Raw genomic sequence first — 13,278 nt, 5'->3', positions numbered from 1 at the left:
TCTGATTTCTCCCTGCCCCAGCTCCCCCCATATTGGGGGGAACTCTCCCTCAGTCCTGGGCCTGCTTTTCTGAAGCAGTTCTCAGCCATCTCTCTGAAAGGAGCTAGCTGGGTGGTGCAGTGGGTGGTCCTGGGCCTGACTCCCAACTTCCCTCCCATCCCTCTCAGCTCTGTCAAGTGACTGGAACTCTTGCTGTCAGTTTCCTCATCTGTATGTTCCAGACACTGCACTGGGGTGCAAAGGACGATCAGTATTTTTCCTTCAGCAAGTTTAGGTTAGTGTTGGGGAATTCCTCAGCCCAGAAATCCTAAAAACCTTCTGGACAGTAATAAGAATAGCTGGGTGGTGCAGTGGATATATCACTGGCCCTGGATTCAGGAACACCTGAGCTCACATTTGGCCTCAGACATTTGACACTTACTAGCTGTGTGACCTTGGGGCAGTCATTTAACCATCATCCCAACAAAAATAGAAAAAATAAGAGCTAGCCTTTCTCTAGCAACCAGGTGTCAGGCACTGCTAAGCACTTGGGAAATGGAATCCTCACAGCAGCCTTTGGGGTAGATGCCATTATTCTCCTTATTTTATAATTGAGGAAAGTGAAACAAGCAGGTCATGTGACTTGCCCAGAGCCACACAGAGAAGGTGTCTGAGGTCAAATTTGAACTCAGTTCTTCCTGCCTCCAGGCCCATCTAGCTGGAATCCCTGCCTGAAGGTAAAGTAGCATCAGCTCCCTGGCAGCTGCCCTGTGGGGAGCATCTCAAGGGAACAAGGGGAAGTAGAGGCATAAATAGGGTTTTACACAGCCTCAGTCCATCTGGGGAGGCTGGGCAGCCACTTTGCTCATTGGGCTGGTTGGGTATAGAGGCAGGATGTCAGGTGATTTGGGGAGAATGTTCTCCATGCGGCAGTTTCACTGAAATATTATAGTTAAAATTTATTTAACTTATGTCTATTTAGTCTAACCAGTTTTGAAATTCCCTGAATATTTCTCCCCTCTTCCTAAATTTGTAAACAATTTGATCTAGGTTATACATGGGCTATGTAAACATTTTCATATTAGTCAGAGTTGTAAAAAAAAGATAAAAGGAAGCCCCCCACAAAAGTCTGAAGAAAGTGTCATGGGGTACAGACCACCCCAGAAGTTCTCTGGGGCACATCGAGGAATCTTTTCCTTGAGAAACTAAACCAGAGGACAGATAACACCTAGAGAAATAAGTGGAACCAAATCAGACTGAGCTAGCTTCATATTCCCACCCTTCATTCTGGTCTCCCTTACCCTGGGGAGATAAATTTGGGTGTGGCTGTGGCCTTTGTGTCCTGAACAGGGATCCCTAGCCACCCCTCACCCAATTCCCCTAGTCACTACCAGTGGGGGATGGTCCTCCACTCCTCACCCAATTCCCCCAGCTACCACCAGTGGGGGATGGTCCTCCCTCACTAAAGGAACTTTTCACAGGCAGATGGTCCACACCCATCAGTCCTCTATAAAAGTACCTGCCAGTCTCCTGCTCAAGGAGACTGGTACCTCTGAGCCATGTGCTTTATGCCAATCTCCCCATGAGAAGTCCAAGGATTTCTTTCATGCTTTCCCTCCCCCCGTCTTTCCCTTCCCTTGCCCCTAAATAAACTACCACTTTATTCTAACTAATTTGTGTGCAAGAGGGTGTAATTCTTTAAAGAGGAACTCCTAAGAACCCAAACCCGTACCCCATTTCCCCCATTACAGAAAGTGTGCTTCAATCTGCATTCTGAGTACAGCAATTTTTCTTTTACATCAATTCTTTATATGGATGTGGATAGCATTTTCAATCCTGATTCCTTTCTACTTGTTTTGGATCATTGTGTTGCTTGAGAAGGGTTAAGTCATTCTTAGTTGATCATCACACAGTGATCTTGATACTGTGTACAATGTTTCCCTTGTTCTAGTCATTTTACTTTGCATCAGTTTGCATAAGTCTTTCCAAAGTTTTTCTGAAATGTTCCTGCTCATCATTTTTATGGCACATTTTTTATTCCATCACATTCATATACCACATTTTGGTCAGCTATTCCCCAGTTGATGGGCATGCCCTCAATTTCCAATATTTTCTTACCAAGAAAAAAAGCTATAAATATTTTTGCACATTTAAGTCCTTTTCCTTTTTTTATAATCTCTTTCCAATACAGACCTAATAGTGGTATTGCTAGATCAAAGGGTACGCAGACTTTTGTTGCCCTTTGGGCATAGTTCCACATTTCTCTGTGGCAGGCTTGGTCCAGCTCAAAACTCCACCAATAGTGCATACATTACTGTCCCATTTCCCCCACATCCTCTCCAACATTTATCATTTTTCTTTTTGTCATTTTAATTAATCTGATAGGTGTGAGGTGGTACCTGAGAGTTTTAATTTGCATTTCTCTAATCAAAAGTGATTAAGAGCACTTCTTATGACAAGATTGCTTTGATTTCTTCATCTGAAAACTGCCTGTTCATATACTTTGACCATTTATCAATTGGGGAATGACTCATTATTATAATCAGTTCTAGATATATTTGAGAATTGAGGCCTTTATCACATTGTTAAAGATTGTTTTCCAACTTTTTGTTTTCCTTCTAACCATGATTTTATTTCTGCAAAAGCCTTTTAATTTAATAGAATCAAACTTACTTTACATTTCCTGTTTCTCTCTACTTCTTGTTTGGTCATGAATTCTTTCCTTTTCCAAAGGTGTGACAGGTAGACTATTCCTCACTCTTCTAATCTGCTTATGGTGTTAGTCTTTATGTCTAAATGATGTACTCACTTTGACCTCATCTTGGTATAATGTGTGAGATATTGGTTTATTTCCTATTGTTTTGCAGTTTTCCAGCATTTTGTTGTTGTTGTTGTTGTTGAGGCAGTTGGGGTTATGTGACTTGCCCAAGGTCACACAGCTAGTAAGTGTCAAGTATCTGAGGCCGGATTTGAACTCAGGTCTTCCTGACTCCAGGGCTGGTGCTCTATCCACTGTGCCACCTAGCTGCCCCTCCAGCAGTTTTTGACAAATAGTGAGCACTTATCCCAAGGGCTGGGGTCTTTGGGTTTATGAAACACTAGGTTACTATGGTCACAAACTACTGTCTTGTGTACTTAACCAACTCCAGCAATCCAGCACAACTTCTTAGCCAGTACCAGATAGTTTTGATTATTTCTGCTTGATAATATAGTTTGAGATCTGGTATTGCTAAGCCACCTTCCTTTGTATTTATTTTTTTCATTAATTCCCTTGATGTTCCTGACCTTTTGTTCTTCCGAGTAAATTTTGTTGCTATATTTTCTAGTTCTATAAAATTATTTTGGGTAGTTTGATTGATATGGCATTGAATAGGTAGATTAATTTAGGTAGAATTGTCATTTTTATTCTATTGGCTCAGCCCAGCCTTTGGCAATTTAAGTGTTTTCAATTGTTTAGATCTGACTTTTTAAATTGAGTTAATTAAGTTCCTGGATTTGTCTTGGTGAGTAGACTCAAGTATTTTTTATTGTTTACAGTGAATTTAAATGGAATTTCTCTTTTGATCTGGCTTCTGGGCTTTGTTGATCAAATAAAGAAATCCTGATGCTTTACATGGAGTTATCTTATATCCTGCAATTTTGCTAAATTTGTTAGTTATTTCAAGTAGTTTTTTAGTTCATTCTCTAGTATTCTCTAAATATACCATCATATCATTTGCCAGGAATGGTACTTTTGTTTCCTTATTGTTGATTCTAATTCCTTAGATTTCTTTTTCTTCTCTTATTTCTCTAGCTAACATTTATAGTACTATATTGAATAGCGGTGATAATGGGCCTCCTTTCTTCACCCTGGACCATATGGGGAGGACTTCCAGCTTTGTAAGGAACACTCCTTTTATTCCTATGGCCTCAGGTGCTTTTATTAGGATGGCTGCTGTGTTTTGTCCAAAGCTTTTCCAACGTCTATTGAGATAGATAATTATATGGTTTCTATTGGTTTTGTTGGTGATATGATGAATTATGTTGTTCATTTTTGTAATATTGAACCAATCCTGCATTCCTGGTGCAAATCCTACCTGGTCATAGTGTATAATCCCAGTGATATATTGCTCTAATCACCATACTGGTATCCAAGCATTTTGTATCCCTTCTTGGTTTAGGTATCAGTACCATACTCATGTCTTTTTTTTTTTTTTGGCTTTTAGTTTTGTTTTTTGCAGGGCCGTGAGGGTTAAGTGACTTGCCTAGGGTCACACAGCTAGTAAGTGTGAAATGTGTGCTTTATCCACTTTGCCACCTAGCTGTCCCCCATATTCATGTCTTAAAAGTAATTTCATAGGACTCTTTCTTTGCCTATTTTTCTTTTTCTTAATCATAAAAGCATTTTATTATTTTCCAGTTACATGTAAAGATAGTTTCAATATTTGGTTTTTATAACATTTTAAGTTCTAAATTTTTCTCCCTTCTTTACCTCCCCCTTCATTAAGACAGAAAGCAATCTGATGTAGGTTTTTTATGTACAATCACATTAAACCTATTTCTGCATTAATCATGTTTTGAAAGAAGAATCAGAGCAAAAATGAAAATCCTCAAAAAATAATAAAAAAAAAAGAAACAGTGTGCTTCAATTCAAATTCAGATTCCACAGTTCTTTTTTCTGGATGTGGAGAGCATTTTCCATCAAGAGTCCTTTGGAAGGGGCAGCTAAGTGGCACAGTGGATAAAGCACCAGCCCTGGATTCAGGAGGACCTGAGTTCAAATCTAGCCTCAGACAATTGATGCTGTAAGGGGCTAAAATTCTAGCTATACAATTTAAAATCTAATGAGTGGTCACCAATAAATTATAAGCTTTAGCAAGAGTATTTAAGTGTTTAAGTATTTATTAAAGAGCATTAGGATCAGAGAGAAAGGTAAAAATCTAACTATTTCTAAGAGACCCCATCATCTGACCCACCATGGTGAGGTCAGGAAAAAAAGGACCCAAGGCCTCCTGTGAAGCTAGGAACATTCCCCCCACATCCACACACAGTTCCAAGCTAATTGGCCGGTAGCCTTGATTGACAGTACCCACGAGCAAAGGTCACTTCCTGACACCAAGGACCTTGACTACACGGCTTGCCCTCAGACTCCTTCTCCTCATGGTGGAGCTTTCCTACAGTAGCTCTCCAGCAGGTGGTGTCATTCTAATCGTTACAACACTTACTAGCTGTGTGACCCTGGGCAAGTCACTTAACCCTCATTGTTGGGCCAAAAAAAAAAAAAGAGTCCTTGTGAATTGTCTTAGAAACTTTTATTGCTGAAAAGAGCCTTATTCTATCACAGTTGATCACCAATGTTACTGTTACTGTGTACAATGTTTTCCTAGTTCTTTGCCTATTTTTCAAAATAGTTTATATATTATTGGAAGTAATTGTTCTTTGAATGTTTGGTACAATTCTCTTGTGAACCCATGTCACCCCTGGAGATTTTTTTCTTGGAGAGCTGTTTTGGTATATATCTTTTTTTTACCCCCCAGGGCAATGAGGGTTAAGTGACTTGCCCAGGGTCACATAGCTAGTAAGTGTCAAGTGTCTGAGTCCGGATTTGAAATCAGGGACTCCTGAATCCATGACCAGTGCTTTATCCACTGCGCCACCTAGCTGCCCTTAGAGAGCTGTTTTAATGGCTTGTTCAATTTGTCTCTCTAAAATAGGGTTATTTAGACTTTCTATTTTCTGATCTGTTAGTCTGGGTAATTCATTATTTCACAAATATTCACTCATATGGTCAGCTTTTTTGGCATATTGGGCAAAATGTTTCCTAATGATTGCTTTACTTTCTTCATTGGTGGTTTCACACTTTTCCTTTTTGATACTGGATATTTTTTTTTTCTTTCCTTTTTAAAAAAATCCAATTGACCAATGGCTTATCTCTCTTACTGTATTTTTTTCATATAACCAGGGCTAGGGTTTTGGTTTTTTTTTTAGGTCAGTTTATTTCTCAGATTTGTCGACAGAGGAAGAATTTAGCACCAAACAAGAGATAAGAGAACATCATGAAATGCAAAGTGAATCATGCATTCAAGGCCTGTGCTTTATCCACTGTGCCACCTAGCTGCTCCCCTTAGCTCCTTTTAAAATCTATCTTACTGACTTCATTATCATTTTCTGAAGCAACTAAAGAAAATCTAAATCTTTTAAATCACATTTAGTAGTCTATAAACTGATTAGTACTACTGTGAAATCACTTATATCTCAGGGGTGGGGGAAAATCTCACTCACACCATGAGAAAGAGAAAAGAGAAAAAAAAGTGAAAATAGTATGCCTCAATCTTTTTTCAGACTCCATATTTTGGGTTGTCACCCCTCCTCTCATCTGGGACCCTTGCTCCAGTCAACTGGATTGGCATTCCTTATTCCTTCATCCCCACCCACTCCTGGACTCTGGAATCCCCTTTCATAGTCTCCCCCTCTCAGCCTGGGCTTTCCTCTCCAATCCCCTTCCTAAGGGGAGTTTAGACTGGGAGGGGCTTGAGGCTGGAGCGGCCCATGGACACGCCTCCCAGGTTGTAGGAGGCGGAACCAAGATGGCGGAGAGGAACCCGGAAGTTGCCTGAGCTCCCCGAAATCTCCCTTGGAAATCACCTTAAATTAAACCTACAGAAGGATGGAGTGAAACGATCTTCTGGCTTAAGACAACCCGGAAGGTCTTCAGGAAAGGTCTGTCTCACGTGGGTCAAAGGGCGAGAGGGAGGACGACAGATAAAAGTGCCGCTGGTGAAGCCGTGACAGGGAAGAGGAATCGGTCCTGAGCCCAAAAAGTCCTCTTGGAAGAGCTGGACAAGGAGCTGACCCCCCGCCGAGTCAGGCAGGAGGACACGTGGGTAGAGATGCTGCCCAGGAGTTCAGGAAGCCCCCCCCCTCCCCCCGTCCTGTCTTCTTAACGAACTAGGGGCCCCTTCCCTTCAGCCTTCCCGGGGCAGCGGGTGGGAGTCTGACTTTAGAACCTTAGAAATGCTAATGACGCCCCCAGGATCTCTCCTGCCCCAGTCCCCTCCCTTCTGCCCCTCCCATTTGGGAGTCTTCCTTTGTTTCTCCTGAATAGCCCCTTGATCAGTTTCTGAAACTGTAGCTCTGCCAAGTTCCAGCCTGTCAATTGCAGGAGATTCTAAGACTAAGACAGCCCTAGTCCTGGGAGTTCACTCTCTAATGGGAGGATAAGGGGGTTGCCACATAATTTACGAATATTGGGGAGATCACGGCGGGGGGGGGTGCCGGAGTGCCCCGACTCCTGGGAGGTGATGCCAGCTCCCTGAATGTCTGAGCTGGGTTTTGGCAACATCCCAGGCCCAGGGGAAGGTGTCCCTGACAGCCTGGGTCTGAGGCAGGGCTGGGAGCCTGACTTCCTGAGTCTGACTCTCTATTGACAACAGGTACACAATTCTTCAGATCAAGCCTGTAGAGAGGACACAGGTGGAAGGTAGTCTCTGAGAGGAGGAAGCACCGGCAGCTGGGGAGGGAGGAAGAAAACCAGGGCAGGCCTGCAGAAGGGGGGATCTGAGAGCCATCCTGAAGGGAAAGGTAAGAGGGGGAGGGGAGAGCCCCCAAGCTTGGGGGTGGTTTTCTGTTTGCGGGAGGGAGGGAAAGGCTGGTGAGTGTAGTACATGCCTGGAAGGGGGAAGAGTAGGAGAAGAATGGAGAGATCTGCAGCAAACCCGTGTTCAATCCTATGGTCTAGTTTTCCCAATTTGTGGAATTGAGGGTTGCATTGGATGTTATAACATCCCAGTTATACAGGGCGTGGGGTACTTCAAGGACTTTGTTTCTGTGACAGAAGCCATATTATTACAGAGGAGTCTCAAGTTCACTTGCCCAGCATGAACATAACAAGGTCTTGGTGGAATTTGAACTCAGGTCATCCCTTCAAGGAGGCAGCTGGGTGGTGGCAGGGGGGATGGAGCACCTGGGCTACAGTGTGTGAGACTTGTCTTCCTGAGTGCAAATGTGGCCTCAGACACTTACTGACTGTGTGATCCTAAGCAAGTCACCTAACCCTGTTTGCCTCAGTTTCCTCAACTGTAAAACAAACTGGAGGAGGAAATGGCAAAACAGCCTCATAGCTTTGCCAGGAAACTCCCAAATGGGGTCAGGAAGAGTCCTTCCTGACTGAAAATGAGCAACATCTTTTTTTTTTTAAACTTTACAACTACTTATTATAAATGATTTTTTTTTGCAACAAACATTTATTTTATTTTTTCCAGTTACATGTAAGGGTAGTTTTCAACATTCATTTTCATAAGATTTAGAGTTCCAAATTTTTCTCCCTCCCTCCCTTTCCTCCCCACTCCACAAGACAGCAACCAATCTGGTATAGGTTATATATGTTTAATCCACAAGTGCTCTTTTTATCAGTTCTTTCTCTGGGAGAGGATAGCCAGCTTCCTCATGAGTCCCTTGGGATTGTCTTGGATCATTGTATTGCTGAGAGTGGTTAAGTCATTCACAATTGCTCATGGAACAGTAGGGTGGTCACTATACACAGTGTCCTCCCAGCTCTGCTCACTTCACTATGAGTCTTTTCAAGTTTTTCTGGGATCATCCTGTTTGTCATTTCTTATAGCACAAAACCATTCCACCACAATCATATAGCACACCTTCTTCCATCATTCCTCAATTGATGGACATTCCCTTGATTCCCAGTTCATAGCTACCACGAAGAGTTTTGAGCAACATCTTTCAGCTCTCAGTCCACTCAGCTAATATAAAAACATGCAACGCCCAGAACTCCCCATCTTAAAAACAAAACAAAACAAAAACCCTTTTCCTAACCCTTTCATCCTTAAGCAATCCCCTGTCCTCCTTTTCACAGGTGATTTCCCAGACAATACTCCCTGTGTGGGATGGTCCCTCCCTTTCCCACCCCCTGCTCCCTTCTCCACCTCTTGGAAATCAGAGTTCCTTCAGTCAGCTACAAGCGGTGGTCCCATTGCCAAAGATTGTTAATATGAATGTATGGATCACCTGGGCTTGGTGGAGGTGCCTTAGTATCCAAAAGTATTTTATGAAACCCTGGATTAATAGAAGCACAATGTCCTTCAACTGAGCTCCAAACTGAGCCCAGATAGCTAGCAGATAACTCCCTATCTTATGGGGAAGTCTGGGCATTTGCATCCTTGCCAAACTCCTTTTTGGAATCCTGTCATCTTATCCTGGTGGTTCTGTATTTCCTCCATACTTGTTATAACTGAAATTGTTAAAACTGCTTTTCTTTCCATCCATGCTTTGGGGTTGATTTGTATTATGCTAATGAGACTGACAACACCCTGTGACCAGTGAACAGAAAGAGGGGGAGTCTGTGGGCTCCTTTGGAATGAGTCTCTGCATGAATCATGCGTGTTTCTTCTTGGGACAAATAAACTGGTACTGTGTTTTTCCTGTCTGTGTCTACTCTAGTTTTTTTCTGTAGGAGACATTATGTCCTCTGATCTGGTGGGGTGTTTTTTTTTCCCGTAGAAGGACAGGTTTGGAAATAAATAGTAGGATATGTTGTAAAATTAATTTATCTGATCTGTTTATTATTATTTTTTTTGGTAGGAGACAGGCAAATAAAAACTATCTTTAATTTTTGACAAGACCCAACCCCTTTCATTGGCTTTTTACTGACTTCTCTATAACAATGGTTCTTGTCAACCATCCCCACCTGCTGGATAAACACTTGTCCTTTGGAGATTGTCACCAGTCCTCGTTCTCCTGCCTGTTGGCCTGATAACTAGGGGATCCATAAGTTCTTCCTCTGGTCTGATTTGGTTCCCTTTTCTTCCTTCCCCACCTCCCTCCCCATGGGGGTAACTCTCCCTCAGTCCTGGGCCTGCTTTTCTGAAGTAGCTGCCAGTCATCTCTCTGAAGGGAACTAGCTGGTGGTGCAGTGCAGTGGGTAGTGCTGGACCTCAGTCAGCTAGACCTGAGTCCAAACCTCTCTCACATGGCTATCACCTCTCTTAAGTGACTTGATGTCTTGCCCTCTCTGTTTCCTCATCTGTATGTTCCAGACACTGCACTGGGGTGCAGAGGACAATCAGTGTTGTTCCTTCAGCAAGTTTAGGTAGGGGGATACAAAGAAGTAAATGAAATTCTACTTGCCCTCAAGTATTCTAATAAACTAAGAAATATGTCCCTCTATAAATACACAGAGAATAAACTGTCTTATGGTGCAGACAGCTCAGGGAGCGCCACCTCAGCCAGGCTTACCCCTAGAATCACAGTCCTTTTGTCCTCCCAGTCTTTAACCATTGCAGGGATGGCTTCCTATTTGGATACTGGAGAAGATTTGCTTTTTTGAAGGAATAGAGACTTCTACAATCTAAGGACTATTTCTATGTCATCGATGTTCCAAGTACAGAAGCTATCAGAAGACCAGAAAATGGTTGGCAGTCAATAGATGTTAGATGTTTTAAGGATGGATGGAGGGATCAATCAATGTTTACATATGTGTGTGTGTGTGTGTGTGTGTGTGTGTGTGTGTGTGTGTGTGTATGAAAGGGAAGGAGAGAAAGGGAGAAAGATATTTACAATTTTCACGTCTGTGTCCTCACTCACCCAACCACTATCCTAGTTCAGTGTCTCAGGATCTTTCACACAAAATATTGAAATTATTTTTTTCTCAAAAAAATTATCTTAATCTCCCCCTCTCTATCACTTGCATTAAAAAGATAATAAAATGGGGGCAGCTAGATGGCGCAGTGGATAGAGCACCAGCCCTGGAGTCAGAGGACCTGAGTTCAAATCCAGCCTCAGACACTTAACACTGACTAGCTGTGTGAGCCTGGGCAAGTCACTTAACCCCAATTGCCTCACTAAAAAAAAAAAAAATAATAAGATAATAAAATGTTGTGCAAAATATGTATGGTCAAGCAATACAAATTCTGACATCAGTCATACCCTAAAATATATATTGCATTCTGCATCTTGAATTCATTACCTCTCTTTTCAGATGGGATGGTGTTATAATAGCTTTCTAGTAGAATTTCTTGTCTGGAGTCTTTTCCTTCTCCAGTCCATCCTCCATCTAGCCTGGTTCATTTATATCTTTAATATACTGATCTAACTCTGATATTTTTCTGCTAAAACATCTTCAGTACCTTCCTCTTACCTTTACAGTAAAATTCAGTCACCTGTCTTTGGTGCTGGCATATGTTTACACTCAGTCTCTCCCAACTTCCTTTTTCATCTTAGTTCAAGTTATTCCCCTTCATGTATTCTCTATTTTGTTGTGACGTTGTTGTTTTTTTGGTGAGGCAGTTGGGGTTGAGTGACTTGCCCAGGGTCATACAGCTAGTAAGTGTCAAGTATCTGAGGCTGGATTTGAACTCAGGTCCTCCTGAATCCATGGCTGGTGCTTTATCCACTGAACCACCTAGCTGCCCCACATACTCTGTTTTTTAATAAACAAGGGATTGCTAGATTTTCTTTGATATCTTTTCTGTTTGCTATTCCAGAGCAGTCTTCTCTTATTGGTGAAATATTCTGGAAAATGCCATTTTGAGTTTGGCCCAGGTTTGGCTCTGATTCCCAATCTCTGGACTTCACTGCCATTTCTAAGCTGCCTCCTTATCCTGGAAATTCCCTTATCTCCCTTTTCTTTCTCACTCTAGCAGTTCACTATGCCCCTAGCATTTCCTTCTCTGACTGGTGAATTCACCTCAGAGTTTCCATTTTTAGCAACTGCCCAGAACAGCCATTCCTCTTCAAGCTCTAATTCTAACTTTCTAAACCATTCCACCTTGCTCATGAGTGACTTCTCCTCCTCTCCCACAATTATAAGAAGAATGTTTCAAGATAGGAATTTTCCCATAAGGACTTCACTGGCCTCCTCCCCCAAATCTTAGTGTGATGTCTGTGTTTGTTTGTTTGTTTTGATTAATGGAATTGTCTAACATAATTCAAAGTTTTTCTATGACCTATCAATATTTTGAGATGAAATGATTTACTCACCAATTAATTTTTAAACCTTTATTGAATGGGTCTTCATTGAATATAGTTTTATTGAATTGTGGTCAGCTAAGGATAACTTTAATATTTCTGCTCTTCTGCATTTTTATGACTATTTAAAGCTCTAATCCATAGAAAAAATTGAAAAAATTGTTGTGAATAACTTACAAATGTGGGTATAGAATTTCCATTCCCATGAGAAGTATGGATACTTATTTTCCATTTCCATTCAATAATCATTAGAGGCTAGTAATATCTGAGTCTTTAAATTCTATTCAGGCCTTTGACATCTCTCTTAGTTTTATGTTTCTTTTTTTGATAAAGAATTTGTCCAGTTCTAAAAAAGATGCATTGAAAACTGTGATATTACAGTTTCCTCATTTATTTCTCTTTATAACTGTTTTAGCATTTTCTTCAAGCACATAGATGGTTTGCAATTTGGTGCATCCATATTAAACAATGACAATTCAATATCTATGGAACTTTTCAGGACAATGCAATATTCTTATTTTTCTTTTTATTTCAAGTCCAATTCTAGCTGTTCCTGATTTTTTATTCCAGGTACACCATTATAGTTTTATAGTTTTTGCCAACTTATTACAACTGTGTCTGATTTAAAAAAAAACAAACAAACCAGGCATTAACTTTTTTGGGGGGGGGGGGTTGGGCAATGAGGGTTAAGTGACTTGCCCAGGGTCACACAGCTAGCAAGTGTCTGAAATCAAATTTGAACTCAGGTCCTCCTGAATCCAGGGCCAGTGCTCTGCTCTATCCACTGCGCCACCTAGCTGCCCTGAATCTTTTTAATGAAATAGAAGACTTGCCCACATCCCTGATTTAAATACAAACATGAGTGAAAATCAATATTAAAAGGTAAATTGGGGGGTGGCTAGGTGGCGCAGTAGATAAAGCACTGGCTCTGGATTCAGGAATACCTGAGTTCAAATTCAGCCTCAGACACTTGACACTTACTAGCTGTGTGACCATGGGCAAGTCACTTAACACCCATTGCCCCGCAAAAAAAAAAAAAAAAAAAGGTAAATTGTATGAGAAAATAATTATTAATAATGGACTTTTGGGGGACGCAGGGACCCATGCACACACACATATTCAAAGGCTTAGCTCAGAAACTTTAGCTAATCCTTTTTAAGACCAGGCTGGGAACTTATGGAAACATTGAACATGAACTTGAACTAAGTGTTTAAGAGTGGACAGAACCAAGAGAATCATTAGTATCATGACAATATCATAGAGAAAATATTGAAAGCGAACTTATTATTTAAGAGAGTGGAGGATAAAAAAGCCTGTCATCCCATAGTCATGAAGAGCTGG

General features: G+C 41.4%; 1 protein-coding gene across 1 annotated transcript in view; it reads left to right on the top strand.

Annotated features, from left to right (window-relative positions):
* Window positions 1-6,565: 6,565 nt before the first annotated feature.
* LOC122747021 (zinc finger protein 883-like) overlaps window positions 6,566-13,278 on the top strand; it is a 28,732-nt gene continuing 22,019 nt past the window's right edge. Inside the window, exons 1-2 of the mRNA XM_043993223.1 lie at window positions 6,566-6,838; window positions 7,392-7,539. The gene's annotated coding sequence lies outside the window, so the exon portion shown is untranslated. The remainder of the gene's footprint in view (window positions 6,839-7,391; window positions 7,540-13,278) is intronic.

This window comes from Dromiciops gliroides, chromosome 3 (assembly GCF_019393635.1).
Source record: "Dromiciops gliroides isolate mDroGli1 chromosome 3, mDroGli1.pri, whole genome shotgun sequence".
NCBI lineage: Eukaryota > Metazoa > Chordata > Mammalia > Microbiotheria > Microbiotheriidae > Dromiciops > Dromiciops gliroides.
The sequence above is the reverse complement of the archived record's forward strand: the minus strand, read 5'-3'. Positions and strand labels throughout refer to the sequence as shown.